General features: G+C 35.7%; 1 protein-coding gene and 1 non-coding gene across 7 annotated transcripts in view; one reads left to right on the top strand and one right to left on the bottom strand.

The window, feature by feature from the left end:
- Window positions 1-27,554, top strand: part of LOC108971038 (Ca(2+)/calmodulin-responsive adenylate cyclase) — a 131,527-nt gene that overhangs the window by 71,014 nt on the left and 32,959 nt on the right. The window lies entirely within an intron of this gene.
- Trnai-aau lies at window positions 1,000-1,073 on the bottom strand. The gene has a single exon. It is a non-coding gene; the product is annotated as a tRNA-Ile (tRNA).

Raw genomic sequence — 27,554 nt, 5'->3', positions numbered from 1 at the left:
CTAAACATTGCGAGCAGCAAAATTTGTCGATTTTTTTATATTTTTTCTACAATATTTCACAGGAATATAACTAAAAAAATTTGCGGATGGAGTGAGTAACGTTGAATTTACAATTACATTGTTACTAAATGTTTGCAATAACTTTTCACATTTCAATATTTTTTCATTCAGAGCTCGTGCTTGTCTCAAAAGTATTCAAATCCTCGATACCCTTTTTGAGAAGAAGGTATCAATATTTTTGTAGACCGCTACCACTGGCTACTAAAAACATTTTTCTTTGGAAAATTCTAGTTAAATTTTAATGAAATGCTAAGCATAGTTAAAATTTTTAATACCAATTATTTTTGTTTTTTTTTCCGTAATTTTTTGTTATAAAGAGTTTGTGCTTAAAAATACTGCTAGAAACTGACCCACCTTAGCTCACTTACACACATTGTTTTACAGAATCTTTTTTGTATTTTTTTCTTTTCTACATATTTGTCAACTTGTTGGTTTTCATTACGTTTTTGTCGCCACCACAAAACTAATTAAATTTTATTTAATGCATTTTGAACTCAAACACTGCAAGTGGCGTCGTTTTGTGCAAAGATATTCGCAGCTGCTAACCGTGTAGAGAGAGAGAGGAAGAAGCTTTCAATTACTTTTACATGTATGCAGCTATGTATGTATGTCCAAAGATGAAAGAAAATTGTAGTATAAATGTAATTGTTCTACTACACACTGGAGTGGCTGTTTTTATAAAGAAGTGAAAGATATTAGGCTTGAAGCTTTTTATGAAAAATTTATTTTATGAAAAAATTTTATTTTGTGAAAAAAATTTATAAAAGCTATAGATTTCCACTCTTTGGTAAATTTTTCTCACAAAAAAAACTTAAGGCTTTAGAAATATTATTCTATATGCGTGTATTCCCTTAAAAAAATAGTTTAAAAAATATGTCAACGGCTCTGGAAAGAACTTTATTACAATATTCTGCAGAAATTCAATTAAAAATGTATTTGTGGCCCATGAGGGGATCGAACCCGCGACCTTCGCGTTATTAGCACGACGCTCTAACCAACTGAGCTAATGGGCCGCACTGTATTAGATGATTCTAAGAACTCTACTTAAGTGATTTCTTAGCCAAACTTATTATGTATACACTCGTTTATATGTACATACATATGTGCATATGTGCAAAGATTTATATAAATATATTAAAAATTGTATGAATCTCAACTGCCCAATTTATAATTATTCACATATGTGCTTAAGTACCACCTGTCTCAAAAAAATTAACAAAATATGCCTTGTAGGTTCCGTTTGATTTATTAACGGCGTACGTAGTTGGAAGTTGCAATTGAATTATTTTCAAAAGTTGCTTTAAGCATTCGCACACGGGTATAGTCTACAGACAGTTACTCCACCAGTGCACCGAATTTTCCAATAAAAAAAATGTTCGAAGCTTTTTTGAAGATAACTTTAGGAAAAATAGTTAGATAGCTGCTATCCAAAGGCAGGCAATAACGAATCTTCTCATTGAAATTCTAATACACATTCGGAGTTGATCCACTCATTGGCAGACGGAGAATATACAAGCTTAGTCTGTTACACCAAGCAATCAGATCGTGGTCGGATAAGCAGATTATTCCCAACAGATGGAGGAAACCGCTTCCTTCGTCGAGTTTATATTGCCTAGAGAAGTGACGATTTCGATGTTTGATGAGAAAAATTTGGTCATCTTCGTTCTCCAGCTGATACTTAATGGTTATAAGAAGGTTCCCAGCAGCACAGGAGGTAACTTTTAGAGGAACTTTACTAAAGGCCAGGTTTTCAAGTATACATACCTTCGGCATAATATGATGTCTATTCCTAAACAGTTGGATTCTCATTGCTGGGATGGCAGCGCGCCAGTCGTTCTTCCTTTTCGCAATTTGACGCAAACTGGCGTTTCGAACTGTACACAGGTCCTTCTCCAGCTGATCGTTCCAACGGAATGGAGATCTTCCCCTTTCTCTGTTTCTCCCGGTACCGGGTACTGCGTCAAATACTCACAGATCTAAAGTGTTTTCATACATTCGGATGACATGACCTAGCCAGCGTAACCGCTCTCTCTTAATTTGCTGAACTATGTCAATGTCGTCGTATAGCTCATCATTCCATCGACTGCGGTATACGCCATGACCAATGCGCAAAGGGCCTTCCGCAGAACCTTTCTTTCGAAAACTCGTAATGCCGAGTCATCAGATGTTGTCATCATCCATACCTCTGCAGCATATAGCAGGACGGAGCTGATAAGTGACTTGTAGAATTTGGTCTTTGTTCGTCGAGAGAGGACTCTACTTCTTAGTGGTCTACTCAGTTGCAATTAGCACCTGTTGTCAAGAGTTATTCTGCGTTGGATTTCAAGGCTGACGTTGTTGTTGGTGTTTGTTTGATGAGAAGAGATATTTCGTCTTGCCCTCGTTCACAACCAGACCCAGCTCGAATTATTTTCTCCAGCAATGGATTGAAGAAGTCAAGCCATTCGATAAGGGTTCGCTTTGTCTGGAACCTCGTTTGGTATCGAACGTCTCTGAGAGGACGTTTCCTATCTCGACGAAACCTTTTTTATTGCTCTACGTCAGCATGCGCCTATATTAGGGTGTGCCATTTTGAAGCAATTTTTTTTTTCAATTAAAAAACAAGAAAAGTATATTTTTTCAAAGCTAAAGCAAAAATTATTGTTTCCCATGTCATTGCAATCTTTAATATCCTTCTTTTTTTACCTTCTATCACGATTATCTATAAATGGCACACCCTAGTTTTTATATGTATGTATGTAATCATGTCAATTATTACATCTGTGGCTTTCACTTAATGCAAACTAAATAAAATCTCTGGCTATGCCAAATATAATGAGCCAAAAACTAAAAGTATACCCAAACACACTTATCTAGACTATCATAAATAGGTCACATGCTCATAGGCCAGCTCGTAGACACCCTCGCATCACTCGCGCATTTGTATTTGTTGTAATTTTCTCATTTCTTGGAAAGAGTCAGTCAGCGCCGTCGAGTCGCCAATGCCAGATACACTCACAATCCATATAACTCAAAATATTTATATGGAGGCAATATGTATGTCCAACACATATACAGACACACGCATGCGTTACACTAGTTTACTTGCACGCTTTTATCAAAACATCTAAATGCCTAAGTAAGGAAAACAATTACCAAAGCATTTTGGCGAACATTGGCACAAAATTGAAAAGCCAAAGCAAAAATAGCAACAAAAAATTTGCTGGCGCCCACCAAGCGCGTGCAATGTGAGGCTACGCGACAGTTCGCTTGGGGGTCAAGTGACACAAAGCGTTTCAGTGTACGCGCTGGAAAGGAGGCGTAGCGCGGGGAGCGTCAACAGTTTATGGCTTTTGTTCGCAAACGATTGGGGTACGCAGATAAATGTATGGCTACTTAATTGCTTTTTAAGAGAGTATGAGTAATACAGTGTTCATCGTGGATCTGGGTTTTACCACACATATGTCAATGAGTGACATTCACTGGTAACTAATTGGTATAAGACAAAGAGTAGAAAAAATGTCTCAAATACACTTTTTTAAATTGTATATTAAGGATTTTGAGGTTAGTTTAAACTACTATTAGTTTAGATCTACCTAAGTATTCTCTCAGGCCAAATTGATTATTACGGATAGGGTAGTGCTCGTTAGGGTTCTTTATCTCCAACAGATTTTTGATTTTTTAAGAATCATACTAATATTATTGCAAGTTAAAATTTGAGCGATTTCATCTTTGCAAAATCGATCGCAGGAGATCTAGTGATCTCTTTACTCTCAGTAAGGCTAGCCTCTCTCTAATTGTGGACAAGTCAACACTTCCTTCTTGACTGTTCCGCGTTTGGGAGGTCAAGATTTAAACGCCTATGCATATCATCGAGATTTTGTATTACTTATAGCACGGTAAACAAGTTAACAGTGTCAAATGTTTTTCGCTAGTCCGATATACTGAACTTCATTGATAGCTTTGTAACTCATTTTATTACGGCTTGTTGCTGTCAAGTAAAGTTGATCATATAATACCGCGTTTACACAATACAACTTTTTGTTTCAACTAGTCTTATAAGCCTTCTTTATTACTTTCGAACTCTACTTCTCTGTTGAAGAAGTGGCTGAACCAACTGTGAGATTTCAAATAAGGAAAGATGGAAATTTTAAGTCTTGCGGAGTCTTGAACATTATTTTGGATCAAAACTTATAACGCCTGTGAGTTGGAATCTCGACTATAAAAAATTACAAACGAAGTTATTACTGCAGAAAATAACCTTAAAAATATTTCTAATGCAAAAAATCCAACAATAAGTTAGTTAAGAAGTATTAAGGGGTTAGATGGATTTCGTCGAGAAAAAACTGTCTATTTTCAATAGTTTTTATTTTTTCATATAAAAAATTAAATATTTTATTCCAAATTTTTCTCTTTCCAAAGATACAAATTTTTTTAGAGTTTGTGAAATTTTCAAAAAAAATGTTCAAAATTCGACCATTACGTCGTGATATCCGGCAATCTCTCGAAAAACGGTGTATCCGCGTTGGCAGCAGAACTTCGTATAAATAATCAAAAGTAGATGAAATGACTACCATGCTTTGAGAGGCTTTACCTGACCTCGAGAAATTAAGACAATTTCAGACAATTTTTTAGAAATATTTTAGAATCAAATAATTAGTATCTATATAACCCCTTAAGGATCGAATAATGGTCGAAAAATGTATATGCAACCTCCTTAAAACTCTCCCTATCTGACTCCTCTCAAAGCCCTGGTATTTAAGATAGTTTAACTGGACATAATCTGTTTCTGTCTCCTATAACAAGAAACATTTAAACATCAGACTGCCAAAACTTACTTCTCTCAGCTAAATGTTGCCTAGTGTAATCCCGTCGTAAGTTTATGCACGAGTACGTACCACTTATATATACTGGTATATGCGTTCGTATCACATGAAATTAATTACGCCAAAGTTTTTCTTTTTTATTTTCGCAGCTTTGGTCGCCCCTTTGTAAATATCCTTGCCCTCTATGCATGATAAAAGTCATTTGCAGATGTCGGTAAACACATATATATATTATATAGATACTCGTATGTGTTATATTTGCTGCTCTAGGTTCAACAATTAATCATACTGGACCGCAGGGAAATAATACATACGCATCGTTTCATGGCTTCATATCACTTAACTATGCTTTCGCTATTAAAATGTAGCAGAAATAATTAAAATACAAAGCGGCTTCTTTATTCATGGGGGTAAGGGTGGCTAACTATAGTTTTAGTTGCTAAAAATGTTGAACAGCATGCATACCGACACCAATTGTCGGTGTGGTATTAATTATCAGCAATATAAATTACAATATAAAAGTTATTTGCTGAAGAAAGTGGGACGAGACCATGGTTACCTAGTACTTATGAGTTCTTGGAATTGTTATCATTCGATGTATGCTTGAATATGGCAAAAAAAACAAAATCTTCAAACAGGTGTTATTCCGTTGAAAAAAATCAACAAAAGTGAATCCGCCCCTGGTCATAGGAAACGAAATCCCATCTATTATTCTATAAACCTTTTCTTGCAACAATAAGTAGTTCGATAGAATTTTTAGACGTAGATTTCGAGTACAACAATTAAATATTATGGGATTTGTTACCAATCACGAGTCGGTTGTCATGGCAAGATAACGATCGTCATTGACGGTGATCTTCTCACCGGCATCATTTTTAAAAAATTATGGACCGATGATTTCACCGACCTACAAGCCACACCAAACCGTTGTTTATTTTTTTGATGAAGTGACAGCTTTCAAATCACACACACACCCATTGAGCTCGAAATGGGCCTCCTCGCTGAACAAAATTTGGCTCGAAAACGTCAAGTCTTCTTGGAACTTTTCAAGAGCGAAGCGATGTCGCTTGGGAAGGTCGAGCGGCTTCAGTTCTTGCACAAAATGCATTTTGTTCGCTTTCAATTTAAGCTATCGACACAAAATTCGCCAAGTCGTTCCATATGTCAGTCCGAGTTGCTGCGAACGCGCCGAACAATACGCGTGATCTGTCAAAAAAAAAACGATATAGAAAAATGTACCTCTACATGCACCTTGGATCATCCGTTATATTATCATAATATGATATGAGAACTACAAATAATATGACAACAATTCGGCTTACATTTTAGTTAAAATAATAGTTAAGTTAGGTAGATTGTGCAAAGAAAAAAAAGCAAAAAAAAGCATTATTTGTGAATTCTTAAATGAAAGAACAAACAATATTTCAAAGGTTTCATCAGCCGTTTGACTTTCTGGCTTTTATCACTTAGTAAGTTATCTCAATTCTGCGCGGCAAAGCAAAGAGAAACTTAAAAATATGAAAAGTTTGCAAGACACCGGTTGAGCGTTTCTTTGCGCCTGGTGGAACCCGCTTGATATGAGATACGCGCCACCACTTTAACTTGAACTTGCTGGCTCCTCTGCCCTTTTGGTGACTTGCTACAAGTTGTGCATGGGTATATATGTATGCATGTATGGATGGCTTTTATGTTTCATGCTCAAATGTGTGTTTAATCGAATGCGCGACTAATTATGCATTTGCGGTCGACGTGATCTTGCGGCGCGCAGCGGCGAAGCTCAAGTTCACCAGTTATACCTGTCGATTGGTTACGCTGAAATGCAAGATGAGACGAACATTTTTTCTGCTGTTATTGTTATTATTGCAGCTGTTGTTCCGCCTGTATGAAGTGGTTGGGTTCAAGTTGACAACAGTCAGGTTAACAACACAAGCATTCTGCGGTTATAGGCAGTAACGTGTGATGCTGTGGCAAGCATACTTTCGGTTAGTAAAACCTTTTTTCTTCTCTTCAATTTGACTCAATAATTATTTAGCTTTTTGGTATTTTTCCCTTCGCTAGCCACAATATCTTGCTTTGTGTGGTCGTTTGCGGTTGACTCGCCTGACCGCAAACACTTTTTGCGAATATTTGTGGCGCATTCCGATCGACGGCAGTCGCTGCGATTGCTCCTGTTACAAGCACATGCAGGCGTGGCACAGCTCAAACTACTCTCGTTGTGTTGCACTAAATTAGTTTCTGTTTGCATTTCCACTGGCCAAGCGCTTTCACGTCCATCCGTCCGTCCATGATACGGGTATTTCGCCACACGATCTGTCACCGCGGCAGGCCGGTTTCTGCTTGCGTCTCTTTGTGCGCCCGAATAGTTTGTCACTTATGTGCTATTCATGTTTAGTCTTTCACATGCTTTGGTGTTGTTGTTTGTTCATGTTCTTGTCTGCAGTTTTGTTTTTAGTGCGCTTTTGATGCGTTTTTAATTGGTGGAGAGAATGTGCGGCGCAAACTGCCAGCAGCCAACAACAAATGATGAGCGGCGACAATTGAGCCCAAGCGCATCGCTGCAACGCGCGCCTGACCGAGTATCCCCTGGCTGACCGCAATGGCTGCCAACGCCGCCTTTGTGGTTGCCGCATTGCGCGCTGTGACGCTGCGCGTTCGTCTCTCTGTTTGTCAGGTTGCTTGCCAGTCTGCCTGCATGTCCACTGCCAATGCAATGTTTCATTTCGTGAAATTGCGCTTGACTTGGCGCGCCGTACGCGGCAGCTGTCAGCTGTTGAGCCACTGATTGTTCGCGCGCCCTTACCTTCACCTCCGCCCATGCGCCCAAGCCACTACTGTCTAACTGGCAGAACAAGTGTTTTTATGTGTAGTTTGCCCGAGTTGACTTTGTTGTTGTTTCTGCCTCTTTTGTTTTCCGTTTTTTTTTTTTGTATATTTTTAGTGTTATTATTGTTTTGCGGTCGCCGTTGTTTTGGGGCTTCCTAGGCGCTTTCGAACAAGCCGCGCGCCCAGCGCGGCAAGTGTGTGTGCGTTTGTATGTACACCGGGTGTATGTGTGTGTGAAGGTATGACGGCAGGCTGCTTGTTAAGCGTCACATTTACCCCACCTTCAGCGCCGCATGCTGATGGTCCGTGGCACTTGTATGATTTTTTAGTATGATGTGTGTGGCTGCTGCTGTTGTTGTTGCTGCCATTTTGCGCTTGCCTTTAGTTACTATGGTTTCTGGAGTGGTTGTTGCTGTTATTGCTGCATTTACAGCTACTGCGATTGACGGCCGGGCAGGCAGTTAGTTACTCAGCCGGCAGCTGATATGCGCGAGTCTCATTACAGAGCGCGCTGTCGCCTACCACCACGTGCTGCACTCATGTATGGTCTTTGTTGTGGCAGTCGCCGCCGTCGCTGCTGTTATTTGCTGTTCGCCTGGTATGCAACATGAATTATCATAATCATTTTACTGCGGTAGTAACCAATCATATGGTGGGGCGCATGCCTTCTCTCTGTGCATCCACTTGTAGCTCTGCTTCTCTCACATTGCTCTCATTTTGTTATTGTTTTTGGTACGGTTGAAACATTTATTTGTGTGCGACTTGTTTTTTGCTCTTCTGCCGGGAATTCCAAGCTCACTTTTGATAATGAAACAAGCCGGAAGGAGAAGAGTCTTCAAAGTAGCTGCTTGAGGAAAACACACTTCGTTGGCTACACTTTTCAGATGTAAGATTGAATATCTGTAGTATTAAGCTTTATTCAAGATTACGCTTACAGACGTCCAGCCGATAAACTCAATTTTCGATGGTTTTCAAGCATAAATCGGCAGATACTCCTGCAATTTCAAGTTCAATATTCGTACGAATTCCAGCTATCGTCGCTGGCTTGTTGGCATAGCCCATAAACGTAGGCCCGCAGGAAATATTCTAACTGCGACAAATCGATTGTGACATTCGCTGTGTGGATGGCGGCGCCGTTTTGTTGGAACCACATTAAAACGTAATTTTTTCGGGATTCAAATGGAGTACATGTAGATTGCTGCCTTACCAATAAGGGACATTTTGGTTATTGACGAAACCGTTTAGCCAGAAGTGAGTCGCATCACTGAAGTCGAGATCATTTTCAAGTTGTTGATCTGCCGACGATTATGGCGGTCAAGCGGTTTCAGTTCTTGCGTAGATTTGATTGTAAGGATGTAGGCTCAACGCTTGAGAACGACGTGTGAGAGTTTGTCTCACTGGCATGGGAACATTTTGTACTGTGGATGTGGATGCAAATTTTTCCACTTGACAGGACGTTTATGACGACCATAAATTGGATGTATGTAGTGCTCTTAAAGTTGAGGCCACTGACTCCTAATTTCGGTAATAAATTTTAATAATTTCAACTCGTTGTTGGATCGTATATCTTTGCATGATGAAATCTCAAATATTTCTGAAGAAAAATGTCAAAAGAGCTAGATAAAATATGACATCGTTTGCTGTCCCTATCGGTCTACATTGTAGCGTCGCTACAGAAAAACCCTTTGCTTGCTTGAACACAATGTTTTTCACTTTCTTACGAATCGTTTCTCATCATCAAACTCATCTCAAAATCCGGTATTGTCAAGTATCATCGCCGAAACGGCTTACAGTAAGCTCAAGAAATAATAAAGAAGGTCTATTCTTTCTATGGCTATAGCTGTGCATGTGCAATCTCTCTAGATGAACCTTCTAACTTAACCTAAAATGCCATACTAAAACCAAAAGAAAGGCAAATGTTGCTCATGTTTCAATTCAAAATCATTTATCATGCTTTTGTATGGTTCTCGGTTCACTGAAATGACGTATTCAACTAGTTCTTTCAAAGGAAACTGAACTACTGACGTCACGACCCTCTGGTTTTAGATTTATAGTTGCCTGTTCGATTCACTATTTTATTACTCTCTTAAGTTTAGCGAATCGCTAACTACTTTTATATGGACCACTTTCTACGAGGCTTACTTATAAATGGATTACAATCCCTCACTAACTTTCTTTCAACTTCAACTTGAGAGAATATTTCAATTGCTTAGAAAGCTTCCAAAAAGTTTAACACATATTACGGAATTTTTAAGTTATTACAATTATTTAGCCTAAACCCCGAAACAACAGCTCAATATAATAAAAATATATATTTACTCAATAAATATTAAGCACACAAAACATAATTAATGAGACGCTTGTCATAGGCTTAAGAAATATCAGCCGTTTAGTTGAGGCAATTAAATTATTACCGCTTGAGCAAGAATTGTGTAATTGAGTTGCTCGACTAATATATTTTACTAGAAGCTGTGTGTTCTTGTAATTTAGCATTCTATCATTAAATAGCGTGACGATTATCGGCTTAAATCAGTTACTAATTGACAGATTTATCAAACGAATATAATCGGCATCTATTAAATGAATCAAAAGAAAACAAAATGTAAATAAATCAAACAGCATAAGCAGGCAAATCCACCGTTAAGAGCGGTTCTGCGGTATTTCTTTGGATTTTGCTTACGGCCGCTGTCAATGCGACTTGAAAGGGTGTTACGAAATGGTCAGTAAAAAATAATTTCGAGAAAATTAATTTAAAATAACGATAGCATAATTTTGTACTTTATTTGGTGATACTTTCAGATTCCAGGTGGCGTTGAATTCACTTTCTTTTCAGTGCAGCTCCTACAGCTGGTATCACTATTGAAGAAGCTTAAGTCTACGTCATGTCTAAGTTATTATTTAAAAAAGAAACTCACAGCAAAGCAAAACCATGAAAAGCTTAACCGAAAGCCCGATCACATCCTATTCAGCGCCGGAGTTTCTGTGGAACAGAGTTTATCAAAACAGAGATTTTGGCTGGAACCTTGAAATTCAACAAGCCAGCGAAATGAAATTTCAACGGTAACCAACTTCGGGTCAGCAAGTTCAAAATAATGGCTTTTATCGAATAATTATTATCATAATAATAATATAAAAAAAAACATTTATTTCGGCTTCAGGGAAGTTCTTCACATGTGCTTTTTTTTTTAGAGGAGAAAAGGTTATAAAAAGACCATTTTCAAAATTTTGATTGGCTGGTTTAGACAACAGGATTGGAACTTTTCCTTAAACAAAATTGCACGCTAATTTTCGTGAAGATACTTAGCTAATAAAAATAGGTTTCCTTTCCTTTTTATCCATTGTGTCATACGCATCAGTTAAATGCAATGATACAATTCTTTTTACGTTAAACAAATTAAATTTATTTAATAAGAACAATTAATAAAGAAAAATATAAAGAAACAAATTAGCGTAATTTTCTAGCAATCGGCCCGTCTTCGATGGTGGTTGCTCTTCGACTCCTTTAATATTGTCAAAATTTTATCTGAGTCGCATTTTGTGGCGTGACAATTGCAAAAATCGCAACTCACTACTGCGTATATCGAACAAAGAATTTGCTTAAAATTTTGTATTTATAACCAAATTTCGAATGTCGAATCGTCACAAATGTTGAAAATTACTTACTATGATTCAGTTTTATCAAAAACACAAGCCTACGAGTTGTGCAAAGGCTTCAAAGACGGTCCAGAGGTCGTTGAAATCATGCTTCGTTCTGGGCGGCCTTCGACCGCTTTGACTGATGAAAATATTAAAAAAGTGAAGGATATACTGCTTGAAAATCGTCAGACAAGTGTTAGAGAGATGGCAAGAGAACTTGACATCTCTAGCGAGTTCGTTCGAAGGATTTTGGTGGATATTTTGAGTATGAAACGCGTTCTTACTCGCCTCATCTCAAAAAAGCTCAATTTTTTCAAAAAGGGTACCATAAACAGGTCTCTTTGGACATGCTTGATCGTGCGAAATCCAATCCCACATTCAAGGAGAGCGTTATAACTACAGATGAGACATAGGTTTTTAAGTTTGACATGCAAATAAGTCAACTCATTGGAGTGGAACCCATATTAAGTTGATGTAAGAGAAATAATTCGCTTAAGGAGCTGAAGTCCATCCCAATGGGTGCTTGTGAAAAGTGTTTCGAAGAGCGGGAAAATCATTGCCAGAAGTGTATTACAAATGGTAGCGATTACTTTGGCACTTATTTTCAGCTCTAAAAATATTGAATCGTAAAATATCGAAAGTAATTTTTTTTCGCTTGTTAAAAGCATGACCGTTTTGGAGCTCCCTTTGTTGAGCACTATTTTTAATTAAATGAACCAAATGTAGTGTGCGACCAATAAACTGGCATTTTTAAATTGTTGTTCTATTTTCAACCCGTTTACACTTTTCGTTCATTGATTTTCATTATGCCCTGAACATGGTACATTAAGTTTGCCATGAATTTTGAAACACTCAAAAGATAACGTTGCAGTCCACGTATATTTATATAAAGTGATTTACGTGATCAAAGATCTAGTCATACCCTTTTATGGGAGCGGAATTCACGCAATTGGACCAGTGGCTAACCTCAATCAAGGGACGATGGACGCACAGACTAGTCTCGACAACCTTTGGTTGTGTGGATAACATGGGGACATAGACTTTGACCTAACTCAAATACTGAGTGGTCATGAATGCTTTAGAAGCTATCTCTTCCGATTCCATCACCACCTAAGTCCGTGCGTGTACTGAGTGCATAGAAGACTCTGAGCACGTATTTTTTCAATGCCCTCGTTTTTCAAATATTAGGGAAAAGTTAAAAACTTCACCTGTCCATATTTTTTCGGTGAAAAATTTTACAGCACTCATTTGTCTGTACTCTGGCAAATGGATAGCTGTCACCGAAGCGTCTGCTCTAATTATGACAAAACAAAGACATACTAAATACAATATATTAGGCGTCAGGCAGTCCGTATGATATATGAGACTTAAAGTCTTTCTCTACTTAATCCGAAGGTTCCGTAAAATTCTGCACTCCAGCTTTCGATGCTTAATCCGACTATGGGAAAAACCTCTGAAGGGTATTTTGGCTTCGGTGCAGCCCAAGTTAAAGTTTCTTCTCATTTTAGTTTTATTGAATATTTATTTTTATTTCTGCTCACTCGCCATATTTTACAACGAATCATTTGACATTTGTTGCTGCATCGCATTTGCATATTTAGTGGTGCCACTAGCACAGCACCGCACCAGCGGTCACCCACCAGCGTCGACTGTGCGAATTCCCGGCATTACTCGCTCGCTAGGGCGCTGCTGCTGGACGAGGCGACAAGTCGCGGTTAGCAACGGAATCGCGTGCAAGAAACTATTTATTACTTTGATTTACTTGAATTTGAGTTTGCGCACACTCGTATGCGCTGCTATGCGGTCATATGCAATCGGATTGTATGTATGTGAGTATAAGTGTGTGTGTGTGTTGGTACGTGATTTCGGTGCATGATTTGACACCAATTTGTTCTTCGAACAACTGATTTGAATTGCTCGAACGCTGCGGCATGCCTGTGACGTGCGGTCATTTGTGGCATGCATTCGTATGTGGCTGCCAGTATGTGTATGTGTGTATATATTCAATTATGTAACTGTAAGTGAGTTTTCATTATGAAATGCAGTCAATGGCTGCTTATCGGCAATCGCTGCTGCCGGATTTTAATTAATTATGCGCCATCAATTAATGCACAATTACTGTTGGCATTTTAGATTTTACCGTTAGTTTGAACGTACTTAAGTTTTCACTTTCTAAAAACGCATTTGCCGCTCGTATGCCACCTCATTATCTTATAAATATTTTAAACTAAGTGCATAAAGCCATCACATTTAAGCACATAATTAATTTTCATTGCCTGGCTGTAATTAGTAATTCGCAAATTAGTGCAATGTCAGCGTTTCGCTCACTTGTGTACATTTCGAATAAGATTTTAATTGCTATAATTTTTGGCATTGGCTCCCAGCGAAGAACAAGCCAATTTTCTTGCCTATTCTTTTAACAATTAATCACTCACTGGCGTTTGGCTATATTAAGAAAAGTATTTGTTAATTTGGTATAGTGAAGTGTTGCCAGACTGCCATAATGAACTGCGAATTGTGCTGTTTCGATTAGATTGCATGGGTTCACAAAAATTTATGATTTATATAGACTAATATAAACACAGAAGAGATTAGTAGAGGGAAATATATAATAATATGCGGTCCCACATGTGGATTACTTCTATAGGCTAATTGATTAGAAGCAATTCCAGATGGTTGAGTATAAGCCTCGTCAGAGACTAGAAGCTATTGAGATATTACCACTTATCGATATAAGTATAATCATGCCAAATCAGTCGAGAAAAGATCGGCTGGAACTCGTAACAATTAGGAGAATATGCTTTAACATACGAGTAGGTTACAGTGATATCTATGGAGGAAGCGATTTTAGGTAGTCGTATGTAGCAGCTCACTTATTATTTACTTTATTTCGCTGAAAGAGATATTCTAGTCTAGAAATAAAAAACAATTTTATATTTTCAAAGTTTAATCATGCATGATTACGCCTATAAAAGGATTTTTCAAAATTCAAATTCTTTTCGAATATATAGGTATTTTGCTAACCCGGCATCCGACATGGTTCTGCCGGAAATGAAACTTTAATTGCATTTTTCCTGAAAATGTTTTTGTCATAATGATACACACGATTTATCACGTTCTACTGCACCGATTTAGCTGAAATTTTTAGAGGATCTTTCTTATGGTTTTGTCTAAACCATAGTCTAGCCATATACTCAAATTACAATTTTCACTGATTTTTAAATTCGAAGCAGTCTAAAAAGTGGATTTTTCATTTTTTATCCCAAAAATCGTATTCTTTCGATCAATAACTCACAAATATGTATATATATCTAAGAAGATCGTCTGTAAATTTCTGGTTGATCGGTTTAACCGTTTCTCTTAAAGCGTTTAAAGTTTTGGAAGCCAATTATAATAAGTTAAACATTATTTTATTGTAATTAGAGAGTTCATGCAAATACACTCATATCTCCGCAACTACATATTTGTCGGATTTACTTCATTCATTTATTCAATAATCCATTCATAACATTAAAAATTTGAAACATATGGTAATAGACTTCGATTTCAGAGTTGATATGTAAATTTAATCAAAGTCTGGGAAGCAATAAATTCCTCTTCTTCAATGTCGTCGTATAACTCGTACAGCTCATCGTTCCATCGACTGCGATATTCGCCGTTGCCAATGCGCAAAGGACCATAAGTCTTCCGCAGAACCTTTTTCTCGAAAACTCGTAACGTCGACTCATCAGATGTTGTTATCGTTCATGCCTCTGCACCATATCGTAGGTCGAGGATGATGAGTGACTTGTAGAATTTGATGTTTGGTTGTGGAGAGAGGACTTTACTCCTCAAATGCCTACAGCGCGGATGTTGAAGCTAAAGATATCAATATCTTTGACGTAACTAGCAGATATACGTTCTTGTAGAATATTCAGCTTTGCAGCTATTTTCTCCAGCAATACATTGAAGAAATCGCACGATACTGACGGAAAACTTTTACGATTTTTTTTTCTTCAATTATTAATATCAGTCATAGAATAATTCTTACCATTATGCAATAGGAATTCCCAAAAAAGCAACGCCAAATGAAATATATAATATATAAGTATTCCGCTTCTCTATAACCGAGCCTGCGAGTATCTCAGGTAAGGCGGGAAAATTCCGTGTGCTCAACCAAATAAGACATAACATCTGTACAAACAATAAATTGACATTCGAAAGGTAAGGCAACTCTGAGTGTGAGTATGTATGTACAATATATACTATGTATGGTAGATATGTACATATGTACTTAAGCAGAAAGTGAAAAACAGCGCGAGATGAATTTACGTGTTTTTCAGATTTTCAAATTAAGTTTTCAGAAAGTCAGTAATTTGTTTGGCACATCCCATAGATACACTAATCTGTGTAAACATTTAAACACACATACACACAGCTTCTCATGCGTATTCTCAAGTGCTGTGTTTATTCGAGTGCGATATATGTATATTTGCATGAGTGTCTGTATGTATGTACCTATCCAACGTTCTGCCACATTCAACTGTCACTCGTCATTTGCGCTTGTCAGTGGCACAGGTGTGTATGTATGTGTTGGCATGTTAAGTGAGTACATTTGTGCACACTCCCGCCTCATTAGGATTGGTGACAACTTTTAAGCAGCAAATCGTCGCGTATTTTGTCGTGAGAAAAATTAAATTCATTTGTGTCAGTTTTCGCACGCAAATCTACTTACTTATAAATACATACATAGTATATGAACATATACAAACTTATTTTTATGCAAATACAAGTATGCCATTAGGTAATGCCTACACTTTTGCAGCATTTAATTTTTGAGAAAATATACTTTTAGAATATTTATGGTAGTTTACTATAATTAAAGTTAGTTAAAGAAAAATCTATCAGAAATAGTATATGCAATTCCGCTGGTCAACTCTCAGTATTATTTTTTAAAAATAACAGAAACTCTTTCTTCTTTTCCCGGTTGAAAGATATCATTCTGAGAAAAAAACAAGCAAATCTGAAACATTGTTGACAAAATAGCGGCAAATATCACAATCTAAGCATGCCTCTACAGCATAAATACAACATTTTGTCCCGCAAAGTTATTTATGAGACGTTCTAGTCTATATACTCTCGATCCACTTTCTGATCAAATTTGACCCGGACTGAAAAAAACCAAATTTTGTTGAAAATTTATATGTCCATACAGCAGATTTTTTAAAGACGTTCTGATCTACATATGTACTCTTGATCCACCTTCTGATCAAATTTGACCCGGACTGAAAAAACCCAAATTTTGTCGAAAATTTATATGTCCATACAGCAGATATTTTAAAGACGTTCTGATCTATGTACTCTCGATCCACTTTCTGATCAAATTTGACCCGGACTGACAAAAAGTCACGTTTGGTCGTTTGTGTAGCTTCGAACAGCAGATGTTTCCAAGACATTCTAGTGTATATACTCTCAATCCTCTTTCTGATCAAATTTGATCCGGACTAAAACACCACATTATTTATTTGTATATTATATTATTACATGCTTTGTCAAAAGGTCCCGAACAATGCAAGTTTGCTAACGCTTCATCCAATTTTCCAAAAACTCATTATAAGCCTCGACTGGGATGACCTTCAGCGATTTTTTTTTTTTTTTTTTTTAATTTCGATACATTTTCGGAACGCCATTCGCTAGATTGGTGGATAGCTCCGACATTATCTGATTTGCGATCTCGTCGTTGTTTTTGCAAGAGATTGAGATCTATTGGTACAAGTCTAGCACCTTTAATATATTATATAAAACATTAGCCGAATGGTTAAATGAATACTTAAGAGATGTTAAACACTCCGCTAACTCTCTGACATGGAGATTTCTAAGCAAATTTCTTTAAAAGAGTAGAGATCTTCGAAATGGTTCACCCTATATATAAATGAACATACAAATGAGGGCTTTCAAATGCTCTTAAAAACTCAACTGCAGGTTATTTCCATTATATTATTAGATTTTTCGCAAGTGACGACGATTAATTATATAGAGAACAAAAGCGATACTGAATAACAATTTTAAGCGATCAGAGCTTTTGTATGGAACCAATATTCGCATTTTCCTAAAGCCATCTAAAAATCTAAATTGAATGTGTAATATCTTCAACTTGATATTTAAGATTATTTCTCGTGCTTAACGGCCACCCTAACCTACATACACCCTTAAGTATTCATGTACATTAATTTACCTGCGACAATTTTCTACAAGCAACCAAAAATTTACATATATTCAACTGACTATTTATTTATATATTTGCACACATATTTACCTACATATATTTACATGTAATTGTATTTTGTTTAAGCTTACTATAAATGTTTTACATTTCTCAGTTTTAATTTTAATTTAAATACTTGATTTGTGTTTATGATTTTGACAGCGTAAATTGTTGGCCTTCATTTCAAATGTTGCAACATAAACAATTTATTTTTGTTCACTTTAATTTAAATTTTATATGGCCGTATTATTGAGTTAAAAATAAAATATTGCAATTTATACAATTTTGCAGTCATCTTTATATTTCTTAAATGTTTGTGCTTAAATAAAATAAATATTTTGAACAAAAGTTTGACAGTTTTCATGGTCATTTATCAACTTTTTATACATATTAAATATTACTATAAAAATAATTTAGTTTAAAAAATTTAAATTTTTCATATTTCTAATTTATATAATATTTTCTAATGAGTAATAAGTATTTAAAACAAGTAAAGAAGGGCTAAGTTTGTGTGTCACCGAACATTTTATACTCTCGCATGATAAAGTGATAATGGAGATTTCATTATCCATCATTTACATATTTTTTTATTTTGCTGTAAAATTAATTAGATTAGATCAATTAGTGTACTTTGAGTATTGAATTGTATTTTCGTTTATTTTAATTGTATTGAAAAGTTATAGTCCGATCACGACAATTTTTCCACAAGGGATACCTCAGCTCAAATACCGTATTTGTGTAAAGTTTTATTTCGCTATCATCATTGGTTCCTAATGTATATATTATACAGAGAAGGAATTCAAAATAGCGTTATATTCAAAACAGCGTTATATTGGAAGAGGCGTGGTTGTGAACCGATTTCATCAATATTTCGTACATGTCATGAGGGCGTTAAGAAAGTATTATATACCGAATTTCATTCAAATCGGTGGAGTACTTCCTGAGATATGGTTTTTGGTCCGTAAGTGGGCGACGCCACGCCCATTTTCAATTTTTAAAACAAGCCTGGGTGCAGCTTCTTTCTGTCATTTCTTTTGTAAAATTTAGTGTTTCTGACGTTGTTTGTTAGTCGGTTAACGCACTTTTAGTGATTTTCTACATAACCTTTGTATGGGAGGTGGGCGTGGTTATTATCCGCTTTCTTCCGTTTTTGAACTGTATATGAAAATGCCTGAAGGAAATGACTCTATAGAGTTTGGTTGACATAGCTATAGTAGTTTCCAAGATATGTACAAAAAACTTAGTAGGGGGGCGGGGCCACGCCCACTTTTCAAACAAAAAATATGTCCAAATATGCCTCTCTCTAATGCGATCCTTTGTGCCAAATTTCACTTTAATATCTTTATTTCTGTCTTAGTTATGACACTTTATAGGTTTTCGGTTTTCGCCATTTTGCGGGCGTGGCAGTGGGCCGATTTTGCCCATCTTCGAACTTAACCTTCTTATGGAGCCCAGAAATACGTGTACCAAGCTTCATCATGATATCTCAATTTTTACTTAAGTTACAGCTTGCACGGACGGACGCACGGAAGGACAGACAGACATCCGGATTTCAACTCTCCTCGTCACCCTGATCACTTTGGTATACATATATAACCCTATATCTGACTCTGTTAGTTTTAGGACTTACAAACAACCGTTATGTGAACAAAACTATAATACTCTCCTTAGCAACTTTGTTGCGAGAGTATAAAAATACAAGGTTCGATGATATTCCGCCCATTTTCCAATGTATTCAATATACTTATTAATGGTGTTTTCAATGAAATGAGCTAACTAAATCATTTTTAACCAATATGGATGATAAATATTGTGGCAGTATTTTATATTTTGAAAGTTCAAAAATTATACCAAATGAAATTTTTCGATGGATTACAACTTTTAGCATATACAACGGGGCGTATGAGCAACTTCTGTAATGCAGTTTATCTGGTATTGAAGTTCCGAAGTTCTGAGTTCCTAACTAATTTTTTTATGACATTTTTTTTACACAATAGAATAAAATAGTAATACTTTCATAAGACTTCATATTTTTAAAACACTTCATTTTTTCAAGTATTTTAGTGGTGACAATACGTAATCTTATGAATTTGATGTCGAAACTGTCCAAAAATCGAGAGAATGACGTTACAAAAAAGCCGAGATCGAAACTCTCTGAAAACACTGAAGGCCATTCCAGCCAAGACTTATAACAATTGTGTGCCTATTTTAAAGAAAATGATGAGGATTGAAAGTTTTCTCTTGTCAATACGGCTCAAATTTAAACAAGGTGTAGCAATTTTCTAGTTTCCTCAAAGAAAATATCTCTATCTAGGTATTTGGCTTATCTCTTCAAGAAACTTCGTAATCAATTTCAAGTTTACTTCTAAGTTCTCAGATGAACTGGAAGATATTCTAAAACATCTTCTCTGAGTTTCGAGACAAGCCGTTAAGTACTTCTTTATGAACTGCTTTTTATAAAAAAAAAGTGTGGTTATTAAAAATACTCGAATTTTTTATCATTACTCTCTTTTATGAGGCGGTAACTGTTGTTTTGCAAACGATATTTGGAAAATATTGACTACAGTTGAAAAACTTCAGTGCTTATAATATTAAAATCTTGTATAAAACATTGAATCTCTGTTGCATTTATACACACTTTAAAGCTGGTGCTATTTTTATGACAAATATAAATACAATTTCACACCACACCATAAAAAATCCATAAAATCATAAAATCCAATATGCATGTGCATAAGCAGCCTTTATTAACAGATCGCTTACCTACCGCAATAAGTCGTATGCAACAGTTACGAGCGACAGTGAGAAGTTTCCAAACACATAAGCAGCGCTGCTGATATGAGAGAGTGGCAGTGTGAGGACAATACATACACACGACAATTCGGTTAAAAATAACGAAATTCCCTCAAAGCTAGGTCGCTCGTCTCATACTTAAACGCTGCGACCAACAAAGACGCCAGCATGTGCCCAATGAAGCGTTAAACGATTCCAACACATTGCTCTCCAACAACAACACAAAAAACTACAGCAAATACTTATGAAAATTTTCAAACGAAATTATTTTTAGTTAGAAAATTGTGCTAACACTGGGTTAAGTTATAAGAGAGTTGTGCGGGAGTAGTGGGAAGTGGAATGCTTGCAGAAGCAAAATATTAATATTATCACTTAAATATGCGAGCTTAGTATTAAAGTATATGGTACAGATCTGTCAAGCAACGGGACGGCCAAAGGATAGTGACACTTTCTTACACATATACCGTTAAAAACGCATAACGGCATGACATGTACGAGGTCATGGGTATATCCGTGAAGCTTACATGCCATAAGCGCAACGTGCCACGTGCTGTGAACAGCTCTGCGCTCGAACCAAGCCAGCTGAGCTTAAGGTTGCCGGCGCTTGAGGTCAGCGCTGACAGTTTTCACTTGAATTGATAACAATTCAATGCTTTCGCAATAAAACCTACATATGTCTACACATATGTATACAGTTCAAGGGTCCAATGCGCTGTCATAACTGTAAAATTCCTATGTACAAATATTATATAATATTAAAAATATATAATATTAAAAAATTTAAATTTCACTCATAACTCCTAGAAATGAAATTGAAATTAAAGTGGTTGCTCGGAAATGCTTCAGTAATGTAACATTTTACATACTCAGCGTCTGCTTTTGAGTCCTTCAACATTTGCTCGTTCTCAGCTTTAATTCCACTAGCGTTGAAAGGTTTTTTCTCTTCTCCAGCTTTCTCAAGCCAAGTATGTTTGACAGAACAAGAAGATTGCCGCTGCTGACTTTTCCAAAACTTCATATTTTAAAACTTGACAATGAATTTCTGATGTTTCAACTTCACGAGCTTCAGCTCTCAGCCATCAGAAACAGTTATTTTTTGGAGGAGTTTGCTTCGCAAAATTTTATCACGAGTTTATACAGCCGTTAGCACTTGCAAATTTTCAGTTTTCTATAACATTGTTTACATAAGATTTGCATATTTATAATGTATATACAGTCGCGTACTGAAAAATAAAATACCACGAAATATTTATTACCTTTTCTGCTGGATGACTGCTCCTCATGAACCTAGTAACTGAACTCTAATTGGTATCGCAAAGGATCAAAATTAGGCCTACGAGATTAGCCAAGCCTGACCTAACCTAATATCGTATCATATCATATGACAGTCTGGCAAAAGCCGGTAAATATAGGAGAAAGTGACGAGCTGATTCTACCTCGCCTTCCTTTATATAACTTTGGCAAATAGCCCTCAAAAAAATATTTAAATATAACACATATGTACCTAAAAGACAGCATCTAGACAGAGCACCTACATTAGCGACGAGATTGACTTTGCCAAATGCAAGTAATTCGGAGGACGTCTTACTGTTCACTTTGAACCAGAATAAAACTTGAAGCTATGTGCTCACCGAAGTATTCTTTCAATATATTCATTAACCATCTTGTTGAAACCAAATGTCGCCGAGATCACAAGCATGAACTTGAGGCATCAATTAGTCGATTATCATGGCGCAATAATGGTTGCCATTGACGGTTACATTCTCTCCGACATCATTTTTGAAAAAATATGGACCGATGTTGCCACCAGTCCACAAACCACACCAAACCGTTTTTTCTGGATGAAATGGCAGCTCTTGAATCTCTTCAAGTTGCCTTTCGTCCCAAATGCGACGATTTTGGTTGATTACACAGTCATTGAGCTAGGAATAAAGCTCATCGCTGGAAAAAATTTTCCTGAAGAACGTCGAATCTTTTTGGAATTTTTCAAGAACCCATAGAACGAAGCGATGTCGCTTGGTAAGGTGGAGCGGCTTCAGTTCTTGCACAAGCTGTATTTTGTGCGCTTTCAGTTTAAGATATCGACGTAAACTGCCTCAGGTCGTTCCATATGATAAAATTTCTTGATAAAATGCCAGACAATGCTGAACAAAAATAACATTACAGCTTGGCACGACTCACGCATGATCTGTCAAAAACATTCTATTGAAAAAAGTACCTTTACTTAGATCACCCAGAATAATTACGTATTATTTTTTCCTTGTTGAAAAGCATCCTAAAAGTATGCTACACATTTCTACCTAACTGTAAATGCAAATGCTTTTCGGTTCTCGCTTCTTTAGCAACTCCGGAAGCGGAAATGACAGAGAACATACCGCATACAATTGGTGGTGGTTTTTCGTGTCGCTTAAGCTAACAAAAGAATAAAAAGGAAAAATTAAAAATGACAGAGAATGGAGAATAGTATGAAAAATATGAAAATGCTTGTAGTTGAATATATTTTAAGCTTACGCAGAAATATACACATAGTCAGTTATATAAACTAGCTGGCTTTTTATTTTATGAATGTTTTCAGTATTTAAGAAAATATAACCGGAAGCAGCTTTTAAAGACTGCCAAGTGAACTCATAACATGACAGATACCTTAAAAGAATTTAATAGAAAGGTTCACTGAAATTTTCAATAGAAAATAAATTAAATAAGCGCTATCTAAGTAAAACACCGGTTAAATACATTCATGCATTCTACTAAAGTGAAATTATTTTTTAACAGTTTTAGTTTGCCAGATGTTGCTCAAGAATTAGGATTTCGTTAAATATATTCCTGCTAATGCTTCAGCGTGCCATTGAAATACATAATATAATGATGAATAGAAGCGAAATGCTATAAAAGCAAGTATATATTTTTATATATTGTATGTATGTATTTATATGTATATGGCAAGCAAAATGACTATGATTTTACTCATTCAGTCAATGTGCCATAAGCTTCCCTATATATATGAATATATGAAAACATCAAAATTGTTTATTTTACTTATTTTAAATCTGTGTTTTCATTTCTCGAGTAATATGTATGTATAAAAACAATTTCGTACAAGTCCATGCATCTATTTAAAAACTAATAAGAATCTCCGCAAAAATTCGCAAAAATCCAAAACAAAAAAGATTTCAGTCGAGCGTCAGAAACACGCTTCGCTACGGTGATAGATCGATGCTGCCAAAAACATACTCGCGCATACACACACGCACACACATATTTCATAATGAAGCGGGCGCACTGAAAATCGCCAAAAGACATGAACATGGAAAATATTGTACAAAAGCGCAGTCAAAACTGATTGATATGTATAAATAAAGACACGGCCCACAAAAATAACACGCATATAAAAATATATAGAGGTTCATACATATGTCTGCAATTAATTTTATTAGAAATGCAAACAAATTTTCATGGAACATTCAATGGCAAAGGAAATCAAGGTGCACATCAGCTAGAAATGGTGTACTATATAAAATATATAAAATGCAAGCCTTGAAGTCAAAATGTTAATATGACTGTTGAAACTTTTTATACACATATTTTTAAATTAATTTAAAAAAAACAAAGATGTGTATTTGTAAACTGTTAGATTGACCAGCTACATGTTTTAATAGTTTGAAAATTATTAAAAGTTCAAAAGACTTTTTTTCCGTAGAAATTTATTTTATTATGAGATTGCAGAGGAAGGGGGGCTAGGACAGGTCCGTTGATTATACATGCTTAAAAAAAAGGTTAAAATTAAAATTGGAAGAACATTCTTAGTTGGCAAAAAATAGTAAGACTTTTTAATTTACATTTTACGCGAAAACTCATTGGTCAAATTACTTTGGTATGACTGTCACTGATATCTGTGACAAATGTCACATCAAAATAGTCACTTGTATTTAATAAACCCATGTCTTTCTGATACACATAAAGTGCATTCGGCGATTTTTACGATGAGAGAAGTTCCATTAAATTTGTGAGCGGAATTAAATGTCTGATGCCAAAACGTTCAGAGCGGTGGAAAAGGCCTTCGGTGATAATTTTTTGTCGCTAGCAAGTGTTTTTTTTTTATTTTTATTTTTTTTTGTTGATAGAAATTATTCACTTAGGGTAGAGGACGGACTGCCTGATCACCACTTCAATTCATGCTGGAGAATCAATAAGCAGTCATTGACATTACTGGCATCGATGAATTATCGAAAGGATCAGTAGAAATCATTTTGGGAGATCATTTGAGCTTAAGAAGAGTGAAACTGGTTCCAAAATCACTAAATTAAAAAAAAAAAACAGCATCGCGTTAACGTCTGTGAAACAATGCTTTTCAACGACCAGGATATCATGAAACTTATTATTACTGACGATGAGTTTTTCATCTATACTTACAACACAGAAACAAACGGTCAACGGTCTTCTTCGGACTAACTTTCTTCCATACTTCAGTGCTCTAATGCACAAACGCCCTAATTACGATTCGAAGGCTTTGAAAATATTTAAAAAAAAATGGGATAAATAGTCGTACCAGAAAGAACGCCAGTCGATACGTAAGGGCCTAGATCTAATCGTTTAGACGGATAAAATGCAATATAGACAATCTGCAATTTCAAAAATGGATTCCAATACTTAAATACTAAATAATTATGTCGTTGTCTACTGCAGAAACCAAAATTCAACATTGTTCCAAAAGTTGTCGGCCGTGAAGTTGTCGAAAACATCTGGAAACTTTTTCTTCCTCTGCCCAGTCTTTTTTAAACTGTCTAGCCTTTTTTTGTATGAACGTGAACCTTTCTAATTATTTGCAGTCGATTTTAACCACCTCTTCATTATATGAGGTTCTCTTGATTCATAGAATTTTGATATCACAAAAGAGCGATTTTTTTTACCCATGAACCAACTCATGGGATTAGCTCAAAACCTGACCTAACCTAACAAAACCAAAATCTCACTTAACCTAACCAAAACTGTTACTTAGCAGAGTATTCTATTTTTTACGCCTTACATTTTTTTCATTTACTCCTTTAATTACGTGTCTTCATTTAAAGCCCAAAACTTTCTAAATTGAAATTAAAAGGTCCCCAAGGTTAAGACATTAGTTTAAGGCTTTGAGATCTCTGTGTGTCTACTTTACTCGCACACTTTCTTTATTAAATTTTTTTTGTATATTTTGTCTCCTGTGACTTGCAGTCAGGCACTCGTCGTTATTATGCTTCATTTAGACAGTTATGTACATACATATGTATTATAGTGTATGTATGTGTGTAGACAGCGCTGAAGGTCACATCAGTCTATTGCAAATTATAAATTTAATGAGATTATGCAAATGTAGGATAATGTGCAAGAATTGCGATGCAAATGAGCGAGAAAAAACGCTGAGCAGGGATTGGTTTGACAGCTTGTCAGTAATTTATGGTCAGTTGTGGTCAAGAGTGTCATTTGAAGGATAAAAAAAATATTAAATTTATGGAAATTTGGATTTTTAGTTGCTTTCTTTAAAGAAATTAAGAATATGAAAAAAATATATATTTTAATATTTGTACATATATGCACATATGTATGTATATTAGGGTGATTCAAAAAAAAAATTTTTTTTTTTGTTTGGTACTCTGAAAAATGGGTTCCTAGACACCTCTAAGGAAGCCTCTCCAAGAATGGGTTCTTAATTGTAACGGTGAGGTCCTCCTATTTGAAATTTTCTATTTTTTCTTATTATCATTTAGAAAACTTTATATATCGCTTCCAACTATTTGAAAAAATATCTTGATTCTTAGATTTTGTAGGAAATTGAATGCTCTAAAGATATTAACAGTTAAAGTTTGATTATTTTTGGAAAATTTTTTTATTTCTTATGAATTTTATAACTCAATGAAATAAAATCATTATGAATAATGAAACTCATAGTCAAAGATTCTCAAAAAGATTGAGATCCGGGGATTGAGCTTGCCACTCTAAGACATTAATATTTTGAGCTACGAACCGATTTGGCACTGGTTTCGATGTGTGTTTTGGGTCGTTTCGTGTTGAAACGACCATGCAAGTGGCATATTCCACTCGGCATGGGGAAGCATCACGTTCTCAAGGATATACTTGTATATCAATCGATCCATATTGCAATTGATTCGATGAAGAGGTTCAACGCCAAGCCCGGAAAAACATCCTCATACCATAATGCCAACTCCAAAATGCTTAACCTTCTCATTCCTTCTGAATTTTTCAAATTAAATTTCGATTCATCAGAGAAAAGTATTGTTTTCCATTGTTTCACTGATCAGTTGCTGCGTTCCAGAGAAAACTGTAATCTTCTTAGGAGATTTTTTCTTAATATAAAGGCTTTTTAGCTGTCCTATAACTTGTTAGCCCACCTGCACACCCACTTCTTTGTACAGTACGGCTTGAACTTTCAAATTTAAAGCTTTAACCCCGCTCGCTGCCGACATATCAGAAAACTATTTTAGTTCTCTAAGTTTTTTTGAATCATCATGTCGTGTTCTAGCTCTGGGTCGTCTTCCACGTTGGCTAGTTTCCACAGATCCACTGTCCCTAAATTTCTTTATAATAAAGGGCACTGTGGATTTGTTGATATAAAATTTGTTACAAATGTCTTTTTGAGATAATTCATGTATGTAGTCTTTACTAATTAATTGCTTTAATAGAATTGACTGTTTGTTTCTAGCTATGGTCACTTTTTGTTATTAATATCTTCGAAATAAGTAGAATTCACGTCATAACTTTTTATATAAAGAAACTTTGTTAAACTAAAATGATGCTGATTTTTTATGTCGTTGTTCAAATTGCGGAGATAATGCAAAATCGTAAGAAAATAACGGGATTTTCGACCCTTATCACGAAAAAAACCGACTAGTCCAATATGTTTTGTCGCAGTGAATATTGGGTACTTGTAATTTCTTTCTTATAAAATGTAAACTCTTAAAAAAAATGGGTTTTCATTGTTTCACTAAATAAACAATATGCCTTTATAATTGAATACTTTTATGATATCTATATTGTAATTTGGACTATACCACATGTTTTTAGCATTCAAAGCCATCAGTCCAATATGTTTTGTCCGACACTGTATGTAATTATAAGAATTATAAGAAATTAAAAATGATTTTGGTTAAAAAAAATTGTGTCAATCGAAAAAAATATTTTCTTTTTATTTGAAACAAATT

Source organism: Bactrocera latifrons, unplaced genomic scaffold (genome assembly GCF_001853355.1).
Source record: "Bactrocera latifrons isolate USDA-ARS-PBARC rearing strain unplaced genomic scaffold, ASM185335v1 scaffold_32, whole genome shotgun sequence".
Lineage (NCBI taxonomy): Eukaryota > Metazoa > Arthropoda > Insecta > Diptera > Tephritidae > Bactrocera > Bactrocera latifrons.
This window is presented reverse-complemented; position numbering and strand designations above follow the sequence as displayed.